General features: G+C 40.9%; 1 long non-coding RNA gene across 4 annotated transcripts in view; it reads right to left on the bottom strand.

The window, feature by feature from the left end:
• Positions 1-21,748, bottom strand: part of LOC144291801 (uncharacterized) — a 129,955-nt gene that overhangs the window by 90,418 nt on the left and 17,789 nt on the right. The window contains exon 4 of one of the 4 annotated variants that reach the window (XR_013359337.1): positions 12,457-12,619. The exons of the other annotated variants lie outside the window; for them this stretch is intronic. This is a non-coding gene — a long non-coding RNA (uncharacterized LOC144291801). Of the gene's footprint in view, positions 1-12,456; positions 12,620-21,748 lie in introns of those variants that run through there. 4 annotated transcript variants of the gene reach the window in all.

Below are 21,748 nucleotides of genomic sequence, written 5' to 3' on the forward strand. Positions count from 1 at the left end.
CCCTTTCCATGTGACAATTGGGGACTCTTTTCCAAAAGCCCAGGCAGAGGGGCGTTAACCTGGTTAAGCTTAACGCACAGCATATGCAGAAGTGTCATGCATTTCTGCAGGAAAAGGCACAAGACAGATCTGCCCTTCAGTAGAGCTTTGTTCCCATCAGAGGCGCAGGGACTACAGACAATGGGACCGACCAGGAGGACTCGGTGGCAGCAGGTTACCCAAGAATGACTGAAAGGCAAACCAGGATGGGGAGATGGAGTCCCTCACTTAATAACCCTCCTTTCTCCATCTTCTGTGTGTTTTGTCTCCTTCCCTAAATGCAGCAGAACTAGTGGAATATTTCAACCATCATGGGTTTGCTACTTAGCACGAGGAGAATCCAGCTTTTCACTAAACACAGTAAATATAGTATGGAAGGCTCAAAAAAAAAAAAAACCTAAATGGTTTGGACATGATCCTGATTGGAGGAACTCCATGCAAATGGATTCCAACTGCTTATAAATGAGCAAGGGGGTGGGGGGGGGTGCTGGTGTTCAAGACAGCATGGCAGAGAAACACTAATGCCGATACCCAGCTAGCACCTAAAAGACGACAATGATTTCCTGCCACGCCGAACGTACAACTCCTCAGAAGTTGGAATCTATTTACACAGCCCGTGGAAATGTTCTGAATATGAAGGACCAGGCCAGGAAACAAACTGTTTTAATTCATGACCTAATACTCGCTTCCCAGAGCAGAAGCCTGACTTGGCCCCTCTCCACCCAGCCCTATACATCTCTCCATGCAACGTAGACTTTATGGAGCCGGGCATGATCTGTTCGTTGCAGAGGCCTGATTCTCCCTAAGCACCGATATCAATATCATACATTTCAAATACAAGGGAGGCCCGGGCAGGCTTAATCCCCGGGGCCCAAGTAAAGCGAGTGTGGTCTCTGGGGAGGCTGTTGGCATAGAGCAAAAAGACAGTGTTACTGTATATGTTTTCACATGGTTAGCAAAATGGGTCCCCATCAAAGACTGAGAAAACAGGCATGGTGAGAAGGGAGGAGTGAGGTCACTCTAGGTTTCTGTTTGACCCTTAAAGACCATCCAATCTTGGCTGTCATCTGACAGTCTTCTATTTAGTTTGATAGATACAATTACATCCATCCAGCCAGATAATTACAGTACTGTGCATCCTCCATGTAGTGGTGGCTTAGCAGAATTAAAAGCTATAAAATCCTTTTGTGTGTGCTAAGGAGCCTCTCCTTTTCTTCTAATACAGATTTCCTTCCCCCTCACCCCCGCCCCCACCCTCGCTCCTCCTGCCCAAGGAAAAGAACCGAGGAAAGAATTCCCTGTAAATCGTAGGTTGTGATTCCCAGGTACCTGTAAACTTTCATAGGAATCCATCAAGTTGGTCCTAGCTCAACTTGCCTCTCAGGCAACTTCTTTACTAAAGAAAATTGATTCTTGTTTACTTCTTTCAGTAAGGAGAATCATGATGAATTTTAATAGGATAACCCCCTAGTGTTAGAAAATCTCCCTCCTTTGGTTATGGGAGCTTTGAAATTTGTAAACCAGAAATAAGCTTGGATTTTTTTAAAAAACGGTTTTAGACAAAAAAAAATTAATAAATAAAAGATCTCTATAAGTTTCAGGCTCAACCTTAATAATTGCTCAACAGCTGTATTTTCATTTTATTTTGTTTCCATCACCCCAATGAGTAGTACGTTATTCTGATACTCTGTTAAAAGACCCTTTAATTGCAAATTGACCTTCAATTGTTAAAGGAATCACCCACACCGGTTAATACTTTATTTCTGGATGAAAATTAATATTGTCCCTGACTATTTTTAACACACATAAGCATTTCACTGGAGGTTGTGTGCACTGCTTCGTAAGGTGAATATTCCTGGGAGAGAAAAAAAAAAAAAGAAGTGTGATTCGCTAAATGTTAATTCTGTTCATTGAAAAGCCAGGAGAGGAAAAGTTTATTATTTTGGATAGAGGTACACATATTGCTGTGGGAATATTCTAGTGTAGGTTCCATAGCTATTATTCATGATATCATAACATCTCGTATTTCACAACAGAAAATGTCTTGCGTTATTTGTTGGGTCAAACGATACGACACGTTCTTGAGAAGATAATTTATTTTTTTTTAATTTTTAGAGTTAAATTTATGACATAACAAAAGATTAGTAATTTCTTCCACCACCTAGAGCTTCAAGTTACTAATTAACTAATCCATTAAATATATGTTTTCCACACTTAAGGAACCAAAGAAACCTGCAGGCTCTGTCAATCCACCCAGGGATTGCTTTCCTGGTGGTGAAATGAAACCAGCCTCTTTGTGGAATGGAGTGATCATTGGATGCCAGGAACACTACCCTACGATGTGTAGAGGGGGAAATGAAGGCTAGCTCATCCGAAGGAAACTACAGGGGAATTTTAGATCAGCAGAATGCAATTATCCAAGTTGGAATTGTTCCAGGACACCAAAAGCGAACTTTAAAGGTGGGTAAATTGAATAGCATTTCTCCTCAATTGCAGGGCAAGCAACCACGTCCCTGACAAGATGGGTGATTGTTCTCTTTATTTGTCTTTACTTTGTGGATACTAGCGGCCAAGGTCCTGGCCACTGTCATAGGAAATGGAGTGTGTAGTCCATTGGAGCAGAATGGAGGGCATCAGATTTAATAACAGGCACCCTACACTCTTCAGCTACCTAAAAAGTGAAAGAAGACATTTTTTAGAATCTGCTTCAAGACAAGATATATTTGTTGACCAGGTATTTAGGAAGATTCCATGTTTCCAGCCCCTCTTGCACTTGCACCTAAGTGGGACCACATGACTGAGTCCTGTTTGGCCACTGGAATGTGGGCAGAAATGTGTACTTGACTTCTAGTTGAGCCATAAAATGCACGACTTGGTCTGCCAAATTCTCTGTTTCTGCCAATCTCTCTCTCTCTCTCTCTCTCTCTCACACACACACACACACACACACACACACACACACACTCAAGGAAGTGAACTCCTTCTTGGAGTTAAGTTCTCCTGCTCGGAGAACAGCTGCCCAGAAGAGTCACTCAAGCTACATCAGACTGTACCAAGAACAAGGAAAAAAAAAACTTTTATTGTGTTAAGACTGGGGAATTTTTGTCATACTAACTAGAGATATCTTGACTAATATAATGTCCACAACAAAAATGGAATTCCCCTGAAGGCCAAAATTGAGAAAGTTGAAAAGTCACCCCAAAAAGCAAGGATGTGATAAGATGTACATTTTCATTCATTCCTTGTGATGTAAAATGAATGCTAGTGTTCTAAGGGGGGAAACTAAGCATAATATATTAAGCTGTGAGAACATTACATCACTATTATGTTTTGACCTAGTAATTCTACTTCTAGAATCTACCCATGAAGAAAAAAGTTTTTGTTCCTCAGATCATTGGTTATGATACTAAAAATATTATACAGCTTTTATCATCAACAATAGAGGGATAGTTATCAAAACTTTGGTTATGCCTTTATTAGGGAATGCTACACAGTCAATAAAAATCATAAATGCAGTGAATATTTCCGTCACTGATTTATTCAATAAACAGTTTTTAAAGATTTTATTTATTTATTTGAGAGAGAGAGAGAGAGTGTGTGTGAGCCAAAGAGAGAGAGAGCACACAAATGGGGGGTGAGGGCAGAAGGAGAGGGAGAAACAGACTCCCCATGGAGCAGGGGAGCCTGACACAGGGCTCGATCCCAGGACCCAGGGATCACAACCTGAGCTGGAGGCAGAGGAGCCACTCAGACCCCACCTAAGCTAATGTTTATTGGCACCTTTTTTGTGCTAAAACTTATTCTAGATGCTGGGGATATGGCAATGAGAAACACAGAAAAAAATCCCTCCTCTTATGATGTGTATATTTTTGGTGGGTAAGACCAACATGGTACAATAGACAAATCAATAAATAAAATAATTGGGAAACAAACTGGGAAAATGCTTCACTGAGAGTTAAGCAAAAAAGTTCTGACTATATATACAACCCCCCACACACACAGAGGCACATCAACACACACATACACACACTCCACAGACGGAGTCAGAAAAAGTCTGCAGAGAAAGATCATAAAATTCTAACATATGCGTGTGCAATATTTCTAATCATGAGCAACTCAAAGGCCATGAAACATATAAATGAGTTGCATTGCTGTTGTATGAATTTGAAATATTAAGTGTACAGCACCAGTGTGGAGGGATCAATTTACATAGGGTACAAACGTAATTAGGCAGCTAACCAGGAGCCTCCTCTCAAAATGATTTTATTGTTACAAATCAAGTAACAGTCTACAAAGTGATTTCAATTATTCAGAAGAAAACATTATTTTTTAAAATTTTTTGAAAGGCAAAGAAAGGGTGAGGGGTTGAGATAGCAACTAGCTGCTGGCGCTGATAACAGAAATGGAAGAACTTAGTACGCTGACAACAATCATGCTGGGAGCGCTCTTGGAGAAGCGAGGGCCCAGCGAGTGGGTTCGTGTTCTCCCTCCCCGTCCCTGCCCTGGAAGTAACACAAAGCCATTCATGGGAACTTTTTCAGCTTATACTCCAGAGAATGCAAAAACTACTCAAGTGAAGAAAAAAATTTTTTTTCAAGTGAAAAATTAAAGAATCACTAGTGCTCTGCAGTGGACACTTAAATTTTCTCCTATGATATACTGTTTTCAGGGGCAATTTATATGCTATGGTGGGATGGGTTCATCCGTTAATTTTTGGAGTGCTCGGTACACTCACTCACAAACGTCCAATGTCTATGCCATCCCGTCGACAGTGATTTTTTTTCTGTGTTGGAGAATTAAGAATTATTTTTGTCTTAGGCGTCATAATTCCACCTTCTTAAATATTTTCTTAAAAAAGTATGGCTGAGTTTTAAACATTAAATAAAAAGTAACGTGTACAGACATACACATAAACACAAAAGTGTACTGCCTCTCTTATTAGGATTGGGAAAAACGTGGGGTTCCTGGGTGGCTCAGTCGGGTCCTTCAGCTCAGGTCATGGTCCCAGGGTCCTGGGATTGAACCCCACATCTGGCTCTCTGCTCAGTGGGGAGTCTGCTTCTCCCTCTGCCTCTGCCCCTGCTCATGTGCACGCTCTCTCTCTCTCTCTCTCTCTGTCTCTTTCTCAAATAAATACATAAACTCTTTTTTTAAAAAAAAGGATTAGGAAAACTTCTTAGCTGTGACTGTGACTTCCGCTACCACTATAACACCACCTGGCACCTGCATGGGTGCAAGTAGCATCAACAGTGTCACATTGTTGGCCATAATGATCCCAATCACCATCAGCGGGCAGATGAGCTTAAGGAATGCCTTTGCGCTTCATGCCCTGCCCCTTCAAGACATAAATCACAAAGATGCTGGGTCCCCTGAAAGCCTGACCCCCTCCCCAAAGTCCATTCACATTCATCCACTCGTTATTTATTAGAGCCCCATCCTGTCAGGCAAAGTCTGCAGAGCAGATAACATTTCAGAAGCAGCGTATTTCCCTAGAATTGGAAAAGAAAACTTGTTCTTAATGGATCCCAAGGAAAAATCTCCAGGCATTATGCACATAGGCAGAAGGGTCTGCAGTCCTGAACGTATCCCACCAGAACTAACTCTGTTGGCAGCAGTGGAGAGCTCTGAATCAGAGGGTTGGAAGGAATCTAAGTAAGACATCTAGTCCATCACCCTGCCTCCAGGCAATTTTCCAGGCAGATGGGTATTTATCCTGTTCTTAAAGCTCTCCACTGATCTGAGGAAAAAAGGCAAGGGTATTTATATCCATGATGTTTTCTTACCAAATGTGTAATATTTGCCACCTACACCATCTGCAGCAGTTCAAAATGTAGTAAGATCGAAAGTTAAACTCATTGATCTCAGGAAAGACAATGAAATAAAATATTTTGCATTATATAATGTAATCTCCCTCAAAGCTTTTGATGAAGACTTCATAGAACGGCCTCTGTAGTTTAGGGCAAAGAATGAAGCATTTGCTTGACAAATGACAATCACGGCAATTTTCAGAACTCAGATAGAAAAATCTCAGTTACCGTTGTTCTTTAACGTGGTTCCGCAGAAGTTACATCCAAGGACATAGGCTTACTCTCTGGGCAGGTCATTTAGTTGTACTTTGTTCCAAGCCTTTTAACCACAGCTCACCCGTCTCTCAAACATACATCCTACATCACAAATACTTTAAGAGAATACGGATAAATTATCAAAAGTTCATGGTTTCGAGCGGAGTGGGCGCTCCTCTCACCATCCCTCCAGTTATGTGCTTTGCCATTTTTCTGCATGAAATAAACCTAATTCATTGTTTAGTGTTTGGATATAGAAATGAAATTTGAAGATCTCCCAGCCAGATTTTATAAAGAACTACCCAAACCCCAATCCCTTAATCCTCTTATCCGCATACCCGGTTTCTTCATATTTTGGAACTTGAGCTGTTTAAGATTCAGCAGGTCACTTTCCCTGATGTTCCATATACTGACTGCCTAGCAACGTCTCATGATTTTATTGCCATGTGGCCACCCCCAGTTTTGTTCCTTGGGTGTCTTTGTTCTTGAACTGACCTCAGCCTAACAAGTCGATACTCAGGTATGTGTCCTTGACTTTTACTGGTGAGGAAAGATGACAACTCAACCCAGACAGAGAGGACGGTTGGCTCTAGCATCTGTGCAAGAGCATGGTCAGGGCAATGACCGTGAGTTAGATCTATAAGAAACACCACTCTGTGGGTAACCCAATCTCCAGCATCTAGTCCTTAGTTCCAGGTGTCATATACATGGCTCCATCCTTAAACGTTCCCTGGGATCATTGCTAGAGGCATTGGAGGCAGTCAGGACTATTTCTGTAGGAAATCTTTTCCTCAAAAGCTATTCTGGCTGGGAGTAAGTCTGGCATTCAGAACTTACCCTAGAATGACTGCAGCCCAGGTCTTAATGAAGGAACCATGATTTCAAACATGAGTCACTCAAAAGGGTATGTTTTGTAGGATTTAGTCTCCCTAATACAGAGAGTTGGTGAAGATGGCCCAACTTAGTTATGCACTTAGTATGTATAAAATGATCAAAGTTTTGGCAAAATTCTTCTGCGCATGAGATAAATTCCCAATGAACAGGGAATAAAGTAACAGACAATCAACCACACTAGTATAGTAGAAAGAGAATCATCCTGGTAGTCTAGATCAGAGTTAAAGCCATATCCTGCCATTTGACGCTGGTATAAAGCAGGTATAAATTTACTCACGTATAACGCATAGTTCTAGAACATTTCTAAGATAATCAAAGTCCACCAAGCTCTGGCCTGGTGGCAAACTGGGAGCTCTCAGTAGACAAGGTAGAGTGAGCTAAAACAGGTGAGGTAGGACATGGGGCATTCTATGCTCAGGCTGCTGAGACAGTAAACTCAAGGCTGGTCCAAGCCAGCATGAATATCTAAAATTTCTGATCAAACGGTAAAGTGGGACAGCACATTTTCTGAGGAAAATTATTCTCAGCATCCGGCAGTGCCTGAGTTGTTATTCGAAGAAGTGGATGGACAAAAGAGTAAAAATTGTCTAGTCCCAGTCCATTGGCAGGCGGGACCTAGAGAAAGGAGAAGAGGGAAGGGCCCAGGAGACTGGGTACGAGAACAAGTTAGCCTCTAATCCCAGAGGGGAATAACTAAGAGACCCAAGACCCAGGAATCAACCCAGATCACAGCTAGATTAGAAAATGAGTTGTGCCTACAGGGGAATAGGTAGAAAGGGTAAGGTCTGCCTGATTCCCACAGCTGTTAGAGGACTTCATCTCCTGTGAACGTCCACTGTGTGTATATAGGTTCTAGGCGGTATCACCAACATACCTCCTTCATTTCTTATGGAAACCATCGGAGGTAATCACTGATTACCAAAAAATACCCATGAACAAAGAGCTCTCTGGCTAATTGTAGCCTGGAAGGTGGAACGTGCTATCACTGCCCCGTCTGCCCTTATCATACTCTTAGAGAATCACAGTGCACATCCAAAGCTCTGAGATGTCCTGTATTAAAGAGACCATGTCCAACTCTTTATTAACCCAGAATTTTCAATGAAACCACTCCCCCAGCACCCTAACAAATGTACTTACATACTTGTCCTTTCAGAAACATTTACAACCTTCTTTCTTACTTAGCATTCTAAGGAACAGACTCTGAAAATTCTTGAGAAATATATGTGCTTTGTAACACAAAGAATTAAACAAATGCAAAATAATGCTACTGTGGCCAGTTTGTGCTAGTGAATAAGATGGTGGTGTTGGAAGCCATTTATGGAATAGTGGTGCTTAAGTTTGGATCAGTATACATCTACCAAGACAATAGTCTTGTGTGGCTAAAGGTCTAAATGTCTGGCACAACATAGACTACAGATGGGGCATATATTTGGGTTTAAAAAAGAATACAAAGTGAATGAATGGGTGCGTGAGTGAAAGTAGAAATAATAGCATATATTCCATCCCTGGAGAATAAATTTTCCTTTGAGGGAGACAATGAATTCCTTTCACACTGTGGCCAAATGTTGGCATAGTTCTACCAGAAGGAGCCAACCATCATAATTACAAACTCACAGGGTCCTTGCTCTAGAAAGTGTCTTTTTCCTACTGACCCCTTCCCAGCAAAGACTCCCTCCAAGGACTTGTGGATTTTCTACTGCCTCTCCATTCCCAAATCAATAACCAGCCTTGTACTATTGCCTTTATGGAAGACTTAGGTCCTGAGAAGTTGGGTGTATATATTTGTTGGGGTGGGAGAGAAGAAAAGACGGTTTCATGGGAGATTACAGTTAAAAAAAAAAAACAAAAAGAACAAAAAAAATGTTTTAATAGGAAGCGTCTCAGAGCCTTTAGTATGCTGATGGATACTGTGGTTTTCTAAAGACAGGTTGAGAAGGAGTGGACACACTATAAAGCGTTTTCTAGGCTGTAAATTTTTCCACAAAACTTTATGTCCATGGAGCATTTGCGGATAAATGCCGTGCTGGCCTCTTCAATTTTCCTCAGTGTGCTTAGCTAGAACTACTTTTAAGGGTTATTTTAAAAGGATGAATAGACAACGTGAGTGATATTTCTTAGCACGGTCATACATAGCAGAGCTTAAAAAAAATAATGTTCCTAATAATCTGCAGGTATTAAGCAAACATTATTATCCCCATTTTGTGAATGAGGAAAGTGCGGTTCACAGGAGCTGAGTGACTTGTCTTCAGTCAAACAGCCAAACTATGGCTTCTGCCTCCAAGTCCAAAAAGCTTTCTCCTGGGCCACTGCTTCTGGCCCCTGGGCAGCTCTCACCCCACAACTACATCATTACCTACCATGATGTCACATCCACCCAGAAATCAATTTTGCATGAAGCACTCTGAGTAAACCAAGTGGGAGCCTCACTTGGTTTGAATTCAATTCTTTTGAGGGCTTGTGATCAGAAAACATGTGCTATCCAATTTTTCCCACACATGCCACTTCTTAGCTGGCCTATCACTGGGGGCCTGTGCAGTGTGGTCTGTTTGAGGCCAATAATCATATCACCATTGTAATGAGTGGCAAATCCTATGTAATTTACACATTAAAAGGAGGCTGAGATGCATGGAAAAACCCAGCCCCCATTTGTCTAATGAAATTAAAGCTCTTAGCCAAATACTGGTGCTGAAAAGAGATGTTTGGGAAGGGCTCTCCCGGGCTCTCTCTCGCCCCTGCCTCTGAAGAAGAGGGTGAGTGTTCTTTATTCATGATCCCGCCTCTACCTAAATCACTCCCACAATGGGACCTCTAAACCAAGGGGCCCTGTCTGGGAGCATGATTTACGCATAGCTGAGGCCAGGCGGGGCTTACAAAGGCATTATGACTAGTTATTTTCAATGACAATTGAAAGGAAAAAGAAAGCAGCAAAGATGTTCTGTGGCTTGGCAGGCAAAGCACTAAACTGCCCCCGCCTCCTTCCCCAGACGGCATAAAAGAAAGTTTTGAGACATACCTGATAAAGCAATTATTTTAAGATATTTTTCTTATTCAGTGGTAACTGGACAGTATCATAAAACAAGTGTGAATAATACAGCATTTGGAGCAACCACCCTGAGCTGAAGCTCTGGGACAAAGCATGCAACCCATGACAAGGCAAGAAGAGGTGGCGGGCTCTAGCATTCAATGGCTGTCCCCATTCTTATGAGATCCCCAAGACTGAAATTCTCCCTTAAGTCTGGGAACCAGCCATGTTGAAATGAGATGAAACCAAACAACCCACATGTAATTGGGCGTCAGTCTGAAAGTCAAGAACCTACCGTCATGAAGCTAGCTAGTCTCTAGGATGCTCTTGTTTGGTCCATGATTGGTAAATACATGGAAATACTGCAGAGTATTTGGATTTAAGAATATCAGTGGAAGCACCAAGGGCAATAATGTATGCAAAGGAGTATCCGAAGTATACAGGAAAACAACTAATATCCTTTATCCCTGGCTTATCCAACGTCTCACAGGCAAATGCATGTGATGAAAAGAAAGAAGGGCTCACACACACATGTTCACACGTACACACAAGAATCAGAAAAAAGGGAGTGTGTAAAGAAGTATAGTTCTCCAATTTCCTCACCCTCCATAGAATATTTCAAAACCTAGACGCTGTCACATTCCAACCTCATGTCCTACCACTCTCTGCCGCTCCCTGTTCTCTAGCCTTCTCTGCCTTTCTCTCCCTCAATCACATCAAATACATTTCTGTTTCAAGACACTCTGCCTGTGATAGTCTGCCCTATAGGATCCTCACACAGCTAGCTCTTTCTCGTTCACGCAGATTTTTGTGGGTTCTAAGCACATCAGATCAAGTATATTAAAATACACTCATATTAAATAGGATTTATATAAAATAGGGACAGTTGAGTTTCAGTTGATTAGTAACAATAGACATTTTGTACGCATTCACATGAACATTGTTCATTTAAATTCTGTAGTATTATTTTCTTTTTTCTTTTAGTAAACTCTACACCCAACATGGGACTTGAACTCATGACTCTGAGATCAAGAGTCACATGCTCTATGGGCCGAATGAGTCAGGTGCCCCTCTGCAGTAATTTTTTTCATTCATTATTGGCAATGTTTTCCCAGGTTTGAAATACTTTTGTAAGCTTTTAAAAAAAAAAAACTCCTAGCCTACATTAACATTAATCGTGCTCTCACCCTTTGGGTTTAACCCTTACTCAAAAGACGTATTTCCTAACTACCCCCTCTAAATACCCACCCACTTCACGTTCAGTGACTTTTGACCATTTATTGTACTTTTTGTAGTCACAATACAACTGAATGAATTCACATATCCTAAGTTAATCTCACAATAATAATGATTTAATATAACAATACTGATTTAAATTTCCATTTGTATAGGGCTAATAACTAAATTGTGGTAGTTTCAACAGTAACAATTCAAGATGGCTATTTTCAAAGGCATCTGGTGTTACAGGGTAGGAGTGGGGGCAGTGGCTCAGTTTAAAATTTTAAATACAAAAAATAAATTAAATAAAACAAATGCTTTCATCAAGGGAGCTTCAAAATCCTTTTTCGTATCTGGTTGGAATTTTAGTTCTCATAGAGAAAAGAAAGCCAACAGAGAGGACACGACCCAGCCCTTAGAATAGGTGAGCAGAAAATATAACCAGAACCCAAATTTATAGAGACTATTGGAAGGAAGCAAAACTTCCCATTAAAATCGGGGCAGTCCAGGTGGCTCAGCTGTTTAGTGCCGCCTTCAGCCCAGGGTGTGATCCCAAAGACCTGGGATCAGTCCCACATCGGGCTCCCTTCATGGAACCTGCTTCTCCCTCTGCCTGTGTCTCTGTCTCTCTCTTGTGTGTCTCTCAAGAATAAATAAATAAATAATCTTTTTTAAAAAATCAATATATAAAATCTCGGGATGTAAAGTCTGCAGTTGCAGAAGTGCATCAACGAAATCCAAGCTTAGCAACAAAACTTTTTAGGTATAAATCAGACTTGATGCAGACTATGGGGCAGAGAATGTAGCACTCACTCATGAAGCTCCAGACCAGAGAAGTATGCAGGCCTTCAGAAAGAGTAATGGGAAGCAGGTATCAGACCCCATAGAGGTGATTCACATAGGACTCCCTTTACAGAGACTGAATTTTAATTATCTTCCACAAATCACTTAAAAAAAAATCTTTTGTTAAACAACATCTCCTGATATCATAAGAGACAGATACCAGGGCCAAATGAATCTTACGAAATTGTCAGAGTTTTAATTCTGGGATCCAGAGTAGACTCAGCCAACCGTTGCATAATTCTGACTTAAATAGTTTGTGTGTTGTGTGTTGGCTAGCTTATCTGATTTTCTCAGTAACTTGATATGTAGGTAAAAAATATATATTGTTCCTGTGTTGTGGTAAAGAAACTGATGCTCAGAGAAGTCAGATACCTGTTTTAGTTAGAATAGATCAGGCTTATGCTGCAGTAACGAGTACTTCCAAAAGAAACAAAGTCACACAGTCTGGGCTACCTCTTCATGGCAGCCATTCTCTTTGCAATGGCTCGGCAATATGGATTGTTTTCATTTTGTAGCTCTGGCACCTCAAACTTCGGCTACCCTATAAGTTGGTAAAGAAAGAAGTAGAGAGTTACATAGGAGTGTTTCATTCACTTCACAGAAGTGACACACATAATCTCTCTATATAATTCATTGGTCAGAACTAGTCACCCAATCCTATTCAAAGGCATGGTTGCTGGGAACTGCAGCTTTCCATGTTCCCAAGAAAGAGGAATTTGATATGGAATTTTTCTCTAAAGTAGTGCCTAAGATCAAAAAGCAAATAAAGTGAAAGAGCTAAGATCTGGCCCTAATCTGACAGCAACCCAGTACTCTTTCCATGACTCTGTCAAAGCTGGAAAATAAAGATTATGGTTGGTTTGAGGTTTTTTCTCTTTTTTTTTTCTGTTTCTGTTTCTGTTCCTAGGACCTAGCATATACCTTACGTATGGAAAATACTCAAAATAGTGCCTACAATAGAAGGAGAGAAGGCAGAGAGGGAGGAAGGGAGGAAATACAGAAAATCCTGATTGTTTCTTAATTTCAGGATTGATTGATTCTTTGATGTATGCTAAAGGACTGATGTCATAGAGCGACTACTTTCCAACTGTACAATGTCTTTTCACAGAGCTGAAATGAAAAAGTGAATATGTAGAGACCAGTTTAGCCACCTTCAAGATTTTATCCCATACACACTGCAAATATCCCCATCAGTGAAAGAAAGAGAGAGAGACAGAGAGAGAGAGGAGATTAAGAAAAGAAAGAAAAGATTAAGAAAAAAAGATGAGATGACTCTCCTAGGGAGGAAACAGAGGCAAAAGAAATTCATTTGGTGGGCAGCCCTGGTGGCTCAGCAGTTTAGCACCGCCTTCAGCCTGGGCCGTGATCCTGGAGATCTGGGATCAAGTTCCACGTCGGGCTTCCTGCATGGAGCCTGCTTCTCCCTCTGCCTGTGTCTCTGTCTCTGTCTCTCTCTCTCATAAATAAATAAATGATATCTTTTAAAAAATTAAAAAATAAAACCATAAAAAAAATCACTCGGAATGTAAATAGGTGTATATAGAACCTTGAGTTCTTTGCCAGAGAGGTGACATGTAAAGTAAACACTACAGCAAAATTATGTAATAAGAAGCATACTGCATTTCTTTGGTGCTATACAATTTACAGTAGACTCAAAGGATGGTGCTTTTACACAGCCCTTACAGGAAAAGCAAGACAGGGGCAAGCAGAAATAAATTAAGTATCTGCCATTGATTGTCACAGATAGCACCAGCTTATTGAGCTAATACTTTATTAGTGTGCTAAAGCTTGGATGATGATGGTCTTTTTATTGTTTTTGTGGTAACTCTTTATTTTAAGTATCTTATCATTATGAATTCATTTAGTATTGATTACAATAGCACTGATCATAAAGAATTAATTTGGCCTTACCATGAATATTATATGCACTTATATAAGAGTTTGGCTGTAATTCAAAATTAATTAATATGGTACAATGTTATTGCTTTTGCAATTTTGCAGTCCTTTTAAAGGCATCTAAGGTATTTTTTTCTGCAGGTAGAACCTAGCAGAAGATCTACCTAAGGCATTTTTCGTCGAAGGACAACCTCACTTAACGACAAATGGAAGACCTACCTTAAAAAAAAAAAAAAAAAAGTTCTTTATGTCTTAAAATATTTGCGATTTCAGCCCCAGAATTCAGGGCTACCAAAAGACTAATGCTTTGAGCTGTAGAAAAACGATCATGTCTGCTGGGTGTTCCCACTTGGTTGGCATGGCTAGGATGAGCAACATAGCTGAGGGTTTATCTCTCCTCAGTATCTTGTCTCTCACCAAAGATGACGTATCCTTGTCAGAGTGAAGGGCCCCCAGCAAAGGAACTCCATTTACTCAAACTGATATTGAGTTACCAGAAGGTACAATTCTAGCTAGTTGAGGTTATTGAATGGAGGTATAGTGGGAATCTGGTGAGATTCAGAATCTAAATCAAATGGCACGCGTCTGGAATGCCTGTCTGTGGCCTTCAGTTATAATCCACTCCACTGTTGCTGCTGCTGTTCTGAATGCAATTACGGGAGCACGTGTAGACCTACTGGGACATCATGCTACAGATGGCCGGCCTTACACATATCTGGACTAGGGTGTCATTCAAGGACTGCTACTAAAAGACACCAATGTCTTAAAATAATCTCTTCCCTCCACCCCCTCAGTGTTGAGAAAGTCTTTGAGGCTTCTCATCATCCCTATGTAAAATGTAAATGTCACCTAGATCCAGTAGAATAATCCACTTACCCACCAGGAATTTATCATTAGGCAATCCAACGTACACAATCACTTTGACTGAATAAAATACTGAAATTGTAATAGGGAGGTGGGAACTTAGAAACGATCTGGAAGACTGGACACTGCCCAAAAGACAGCCCTTGTGGGATGCCTCTGTAGCACACCCTAGAATCCCAGGGACCAGAGAAGATCCTGAAAAGAGGCAAAGAAGCACAGAGAACTAAAACAAGATCTTGAAGACATAATTTTGGTCAAGGACGGTGCAAGAGCAGCCAATTAGCAGGCCAGAGAAGAACTAAGGTGGCTTAGCCCAGGTGGAGTCAGCAGAGAGCAGCTGGGTGCTAGGAAACTCACAGAGCCCTGGCAACAGCTCAGGACTCCCCGTTCTCAGTGGATATGCTAATGAAAAATGAAATTAGAATACAAAGTAGAAAGTCAGCTGCAAAATTGATTCGGAGGGGGGTATAGGCCTGTGCCCCTAATGACTTAGTGCCTTGTCAGAGCCCAGCGCCAGAGCAGCAGATACGGGCAAGGCAGGACAACCCCAAATGCAGAGTAGAGGTGCTTGAGGCACCCCCCAAAAAGAGAGAACCTGTTACCAAGCAAGCTAAAGATGCCAAATATCAAGGCACCAGTCCCAGCGTGATCAGGGACTTCTGGGATATTACCATGAAAGGTTTCTTAGGATTCCTAAGCCTGCTTTCCTGAAAGCATCTCTAGCAATACTAAAACTTGGCTTTTCAAATATATAGCACTTGCAACTTTCAAAGGGACCCTTCGAGGAAATCCAGCCCCATCGTCAAAGCCAGTTTCCCCGACAGCTCCTCCAGGCTGCCAGCCCTCGCTGTAGGCGCTCTCCCATCTTCAAACTTCCACTGTGCTTTCTCTTGGGGAAACCATATAAATAGAAAGAAGCCACACCTTTCGTTGGCCCAACGCTTTCTTCCAGTGGTGCAGAAATGTAATTATTCCCCTTGTCTTAGGTAGTAAATACCAGAAGTTTTTTAGTTGGTATAAACAAAGATTGCCCTATTCCTTCTGTCTGATACCAAAAAAGGTATATAAGGGTCTATTCTTATCTTCCTAATTACTGATATTTTCTTCGTGTCAGTTAATAACACACTGCAAATCAGCTAACACAGCTGCTGAACAGAAGCTTCTGAAGTCCAGAATTCGCCTGTCCCATCAGATTAGTTAAAGGTTTCAGGAAAAGTGAAGACTAAAGAGAAACCGAAGTAATTTGGTTCTTAATACCTCAAATTAGCATGTCTTTTGATTATAGGTGCGTCAGGGTGTCTTCAGCTGCCCCCCTTCCTGCTAAACACAAAGTTCAGCATCTCAGAGTGACTATGGGAGCGTCTGCAGTCACCCTTAAAAATTAGCAGAGGATGTCAAGGGAGGTAAGAGGGGATTCTTTATTTGTGCTATGGGAAGCAATAATGGAGATTTACAGTTCTTCAATATAGCATAGGATTTCCCAGAATGCTGACTAACGGAACCACTCGGAGGTTTATTGATGCAACGCTGTATTGAAAACACCGGTTTATTAATAAATAGCTTCATGAGCATCTAAGAGGCAAAAGGAGATAGCAAATGATACCATGGCACGAAAAGCAGGAGGACCGTGTGAAAAAAGCGTGTGGCTCGAGAAATGTGACCAGGAGATTAACTGCAGGGATCAACTTAGAAACTTAAGCATTCAGGGAAAACATTCAAGTGGAGTCTATGCTAACAGAGCCCTTTCCTTCTGTTTGCAGGTTTTACTAGCCACAAATGTCTCTTAGCATTTCCCTCCCCGAGGAAGACAATATCAGACTGCCGGCATTCATTTCTTAAAATTATACTGGCAAAAAGATAAACAAAGCTCAAGATATAGAAATATATTTTACACTGGAAAAAAAAAAGAAAAAAGAAAAAACACACGCTGAAACCAAATCCTCATATTTCTTGGCTCACAGTAGCAGGCTGACTAGTTACCCAAAATGAGCTTACTACAAAATCACTCTGTTCTCACCACAGGCACAATTTACCAACTGGGTGCAACAGACACCGGGCTGGCTCCTGAACTTCTCTCCTCCAATTAAGCTGCACAACCTGTTACCATTTTGCCAATGGACTGTATTTACTTAGGTTCTGCTCAACTTGCCAAGTGCTCGCTCGGTGGAATTCCCAGCAAAGAGAAAGGAACAATTGGGGGAAATTTCTGTTAACATCCTTTCTTTTAACTTTCCATAGCAGAGGGGGATGCAGCAACGTGGAGCAGATGTGCAGAGACCAAATGCTCTCTTCCTCATGATTACGGTTGGTTATACCTGTGGCTAGGCGAGCTAATTCTGCTGCAAGTGGGCAAGAGAGGGTAGTACTAACGTACAATGTGTGGTCCTGGAGGCTTTGTTCCCACGTAATAGGGTGCTTCGTTTCACAAGACCTGGCATGTGGAGAAGAAAGCTGAGGTGAAACAAGCCCATGCAGTTGGAATAATGGGCTATCTCCGTGCGGCTCACAGAGTGCCCGAGTTCTCAGCCATGTTGACATAAATATCATGGAATTTATTATTTGGACTTGGCAAATAATGATTCTTTCTACTTAATGTGCTCAGCGACTCTGCACCCGATTGTTTTCTGCCATTTGAGAAACGCCCGAGGATGTCATTAAAACTACGTGTATCAATAGTAAACCCTTACAAGTAGTTGACTAAATGAGCTGTTATTATCTTTGTCTCTGACAATAGTGTACCTTTTTTACTTCATTTATCAGTAACTAGGTGTAGTCGATTGCACTCTGGTATTGATCCCAATATCTATACCCGTCACAGACTACCTTTCTTCAAGGTCATCGGAAGGTCGGGTTATGATCAATATGAATTGACTGTCTGCAAATAAATTTATGTAGCTGACATTATGGCAAGTAATACCTTTTTTCAAATTAAGGTGGACTACTCTGTGAGGCCTATGTGTCTGAAACATTAGCGGCAGCATCATCATCCAACTCTGCATAATGAACTAGCCTGGCCATAATTTACAAGTCCTCTTTGAAGAACTTAAAGCTGCATGGGCTCCCCAGTAACCATTTCTAAATAACACCTGCAGAGTTTCAAGCTTCGAGTCTAGCGGGGATGCTGATTATGTTTTCCAAGGGATGGTATTTTCCTAGGGAGCCCCTACGTGCATTTGGATTTTCCAATTTTCAAGTCTCATTTCTGTCATTGCTATTTCAAAGTTCGGTGGAATATTTAGTCATCCTGAGCAGAGGACCACATCTGATAAAACCAACTTTCTTGAGTAGAAACAACACCATCAAAATGTAGGGTGGATTCCGATGCCGTCTTCCTACCGTGGGCCCCTCAGACTGCGGGGAGACGCGCTTGTGATCAGCCTGTTAGCCACTGGATGTCACTGACGCTTACATAAATGGAGCTTAAGGGGCATTTATCTGACTGTAAAAATCATGACTTCAGTAGAAAGCAGTTTAGCTAGAAACATTTCACTCAGGCAATTTCTAATTTCAGAAAAATAGGCTCATAAAGCTCACAAAGGCGATACCCAACTTCAAGCGTGATTAGTTTCAGTTGTTTGTTTCAGCTTTAACTGGGATATGAATAAACAGCAAGTTTTGGGGGTGCATTCCATTTTGACAGCAGTTGCCATTCTGCTTTTAAAGGGACACTACCCAATCAGGTTTGTGACATCCTGAAAGGCTTATCAGCAAGTCCAAATCATAAGACAGTAACTTAGGAAATCCTTTTAATTCTGTGATTATTGCTTTTTTGTTTAACACAGTGCTCTACATTTAACCGTTTTCATGAGAATATATTCTTATAAAAATCAAACGTTGTTTGAAGCCCTTAAAATGTACTTCTTTTGGTATAAATGATTTGGATTCAGATTTTAAACAAGAAATTGGGCTTTGTAAAGCGTAATTAATGATGACAAGTGTCAGAAAAACATCATCGAATGCATTATAAAATGGCTTCCACCATAAAATCCATCCTCAAATCAGATTATGGCAAAGGAATAGAATTTTCCTTGACTATTTCATGAATTCTCTTTCCAGGACATATCAGGGAAACCAATCAGATCCATCAGTAGATGGTCTACAGTGTAAATATGAAAAGATGCAGTAGATTGGAAAGTTCTAACGAAATAAGGATTTATCTTTTGTCTTGAATATAGACACAAAGCAAATGTAGTATGTGAGTGGCTTGGAGAAAAGGCACTATATAAGAGCAAAGAATTATGACAAATGACATCGCAACAGACATGCTGCCATCCCAGAGCTTGAGCCATTTGAGAAGCTATTTTGAATTAATAACGCATGCCATCGTGATTACATTTGCTTAGCAGAAACATTTTAAGAAATAACAGCCTGCAAGAGGAAACTGAAACAATAGTTCTCTATCTTTATATAACATATAATTGCCATCTCTCTTCAGAGAAAAAAGGTTCAAAGTCCATAGGAACTAGAGTCTAGGTTTTTATTTTTAAGTGACTATATATCTGTACTGACATCAAAATAAATGTAATATCCACCGCCCCCCTCAAAAAATTATATTACTAGAAATATAAATCCATGGGGACCAGATCACCCGCTGGTAGCTCACATTGTTAGGGCTGAAGTGAGGTGAGAGGGGGTGGCAAAGCAACTGAAATTGAACCAACTTTTTGCATAAGGAACCAGAGAAGGCTAAAGTGACAATGCATGCACACTCTCACCCCATTGTCATCTCTCTCCACCAAAAACCCTCTTGAAAACACACGAAAATACACACATGTGTGTTATCTGTTGCCAAGTTGGTTGAAAAGCAAAACTCTTAATCCAAATAACGGAGGCCAAGCAAATATGCCCTCAACTGCTCATAGTTCAGGTAGCAGGGAACACCTGGAATCACATCTTTAGGCAATTTGGTGCTTGGCAAAAGGCAGAAAGACAACACTGTAAGGAGTTCCCTCAGTCTCACTTAAACTATGTTTCCACCTTAAATTAAAGCAGCAGCAGCAGTAGGTAAGGTGGTCAATGCAATTAAATTCAAAAACCTGAATGTATTGAACTTTCTGCAATTATACATGGGTCATCTCTGGACAATATGTTGGCCATCTGGTAGCATCTGTGCTGTTCCCTCTAATAGAGTTCCTGCTGTGGCTCGAGGCCATGGCAGGCAGTGCTAAGCAGGTCACATGTTGTGTCTTTCAGCCATATTTAGGTCACAATTTGGGATGGGAGGAGGCAGGAATTATCTTTTTTCACAAAGGCAATAAAAATGAATACTCCCTTTTAGGTATCTTGTGTTTTGTAAAACAGGGAGACACACAGTTTTGTTCCATGCTTCGTCCTAAGGTGTGCAAAAGATAAGACAAAATTTCAGATGCTGAAGGCTAAACATTTGTCTGTATGCTTCCTTCCCCCCCCCCCCCACACACACACAATAAATTAAAACTGGGTCTTTGTAAATGATGGCATATCTGGTTTTGTTCGTTTTGGTTTGGTTTGGTTGTTTTACTAAGGGAAGGGATAGAAGAGGGAATTCAAAATCTATTAATTAGTATTTAGATAATGGATGGAATGCAGAATATTCTAGAATGCTAGTACATCCTAGAAAACTTTTTTTTTTGTGTGGGAGGGGTGATAAAGAACAGATACATACCTGTCTTTCAAATAGGAGGAGTTGCAAATTGTACACACTCATATTTTACCTTCCTCCAGACAGTTATTGAGAGCTCACGTCCTGTTAGTGGACTCACAAAGTGTTAAAACTGACATAGACAGTGGATCAAAATCTCAGCAACACCGAGAAACACAGTGTTTTTTTCCAAAGTAAGATCATTCCAGACATGTGAATATGAAATAACAAGTCCTATTAAATCTCACTTTTGACATCGGTATTAAGTTTGCACCTGGCATATTTAGCATTTGCCGCCCCCCCCCAAAACATGCACATTTTGAAAGTATGAACCTTATGCGTATTATCCAAGTTCACTTGATATAGATTTTAAAATGCAATATGGACAAGAGTCAAGTCCGACATAAGCAATTCCAGTTTGACATCAATTAGTGAGTAGCTTTTACTCTTATAGACATATTTATAATGGAAAGGAGTGCATTTAGACTTTAAGGTCCTGCCAACTAATCAATTTGATGAACTAATTGATAATAAATGTTAATTGACAACTAACAGCAGTCAATTAATTGCATTTCAAATGCAGCTCCAGGAAGCTGAGTTGAACATTATTCTACCTCAAGCTACTCAAATAATAGCTCAGCAATGACTTTGCAACAGGCCATAAAGGTCAAAATGGGTGAGCCTTTTCCTTATTAGGGGGTTGGGGATCCCAGAGCACAGGTTTCCAAAAACAGGAGCCACTCATACCCAAAGCTCCTCTCACTGCCCCTGCACTGATTCTCTTTTTATGAAGCAGATCACCGGCCTCGTGAGTCTCCTCTGGCATTCCCTTTGGGGTGCGATCTGGAAAGCCAGGACTCCAATCCAAAGAAGCCATTGGTCCTGCCAATTAGATAATCTGTCCCTTTGACAGAGCCACTTAACTAAAAGCTAAACGTACATCTGAGGACGGTTCTGTTTAGCGATGTGTCTTCGTAGTGGGAAAGATATGCCCCATTTCCTAACTTCCTACAATTAAAGCGAGTTAAAGAACAAGCGAGATGGACAACTGGTGAATATGGTACAATTCAGTCCCTAAGAAGGCCGACTGTTAGGTTTCAAGGCTTCTTCATTTTAGTCCACTGATGCATACAAAAAGCCCTACAACCTCATCTGAAAGCTACACCCGGTATCCTCAAAAGGGAACTCATTTGTATGTGTAATAAAGGTCTCACCGGCCTTTTGGACTCCAGAGCTTGGCACTTCCTCTTCATTTCGCCTACAAAGTTCTTTCCTCTCTGATCTCATGAA

The sequence above is a fragment of the Canis aureus genome, chromosome 20 (assembly GCF_053574225.1).
Source record: "Canis aureus isolate CA01 chromosome 20, VMU_Caureus_v.1.0, whole genome shotgun sequence".
Taxonomy (NCBI): domain Eukaryota; kingdom Metazoa; phylum Chordata; class Mammalia; order Carnivora; family Canidae; genus Canis; species Canis aureus.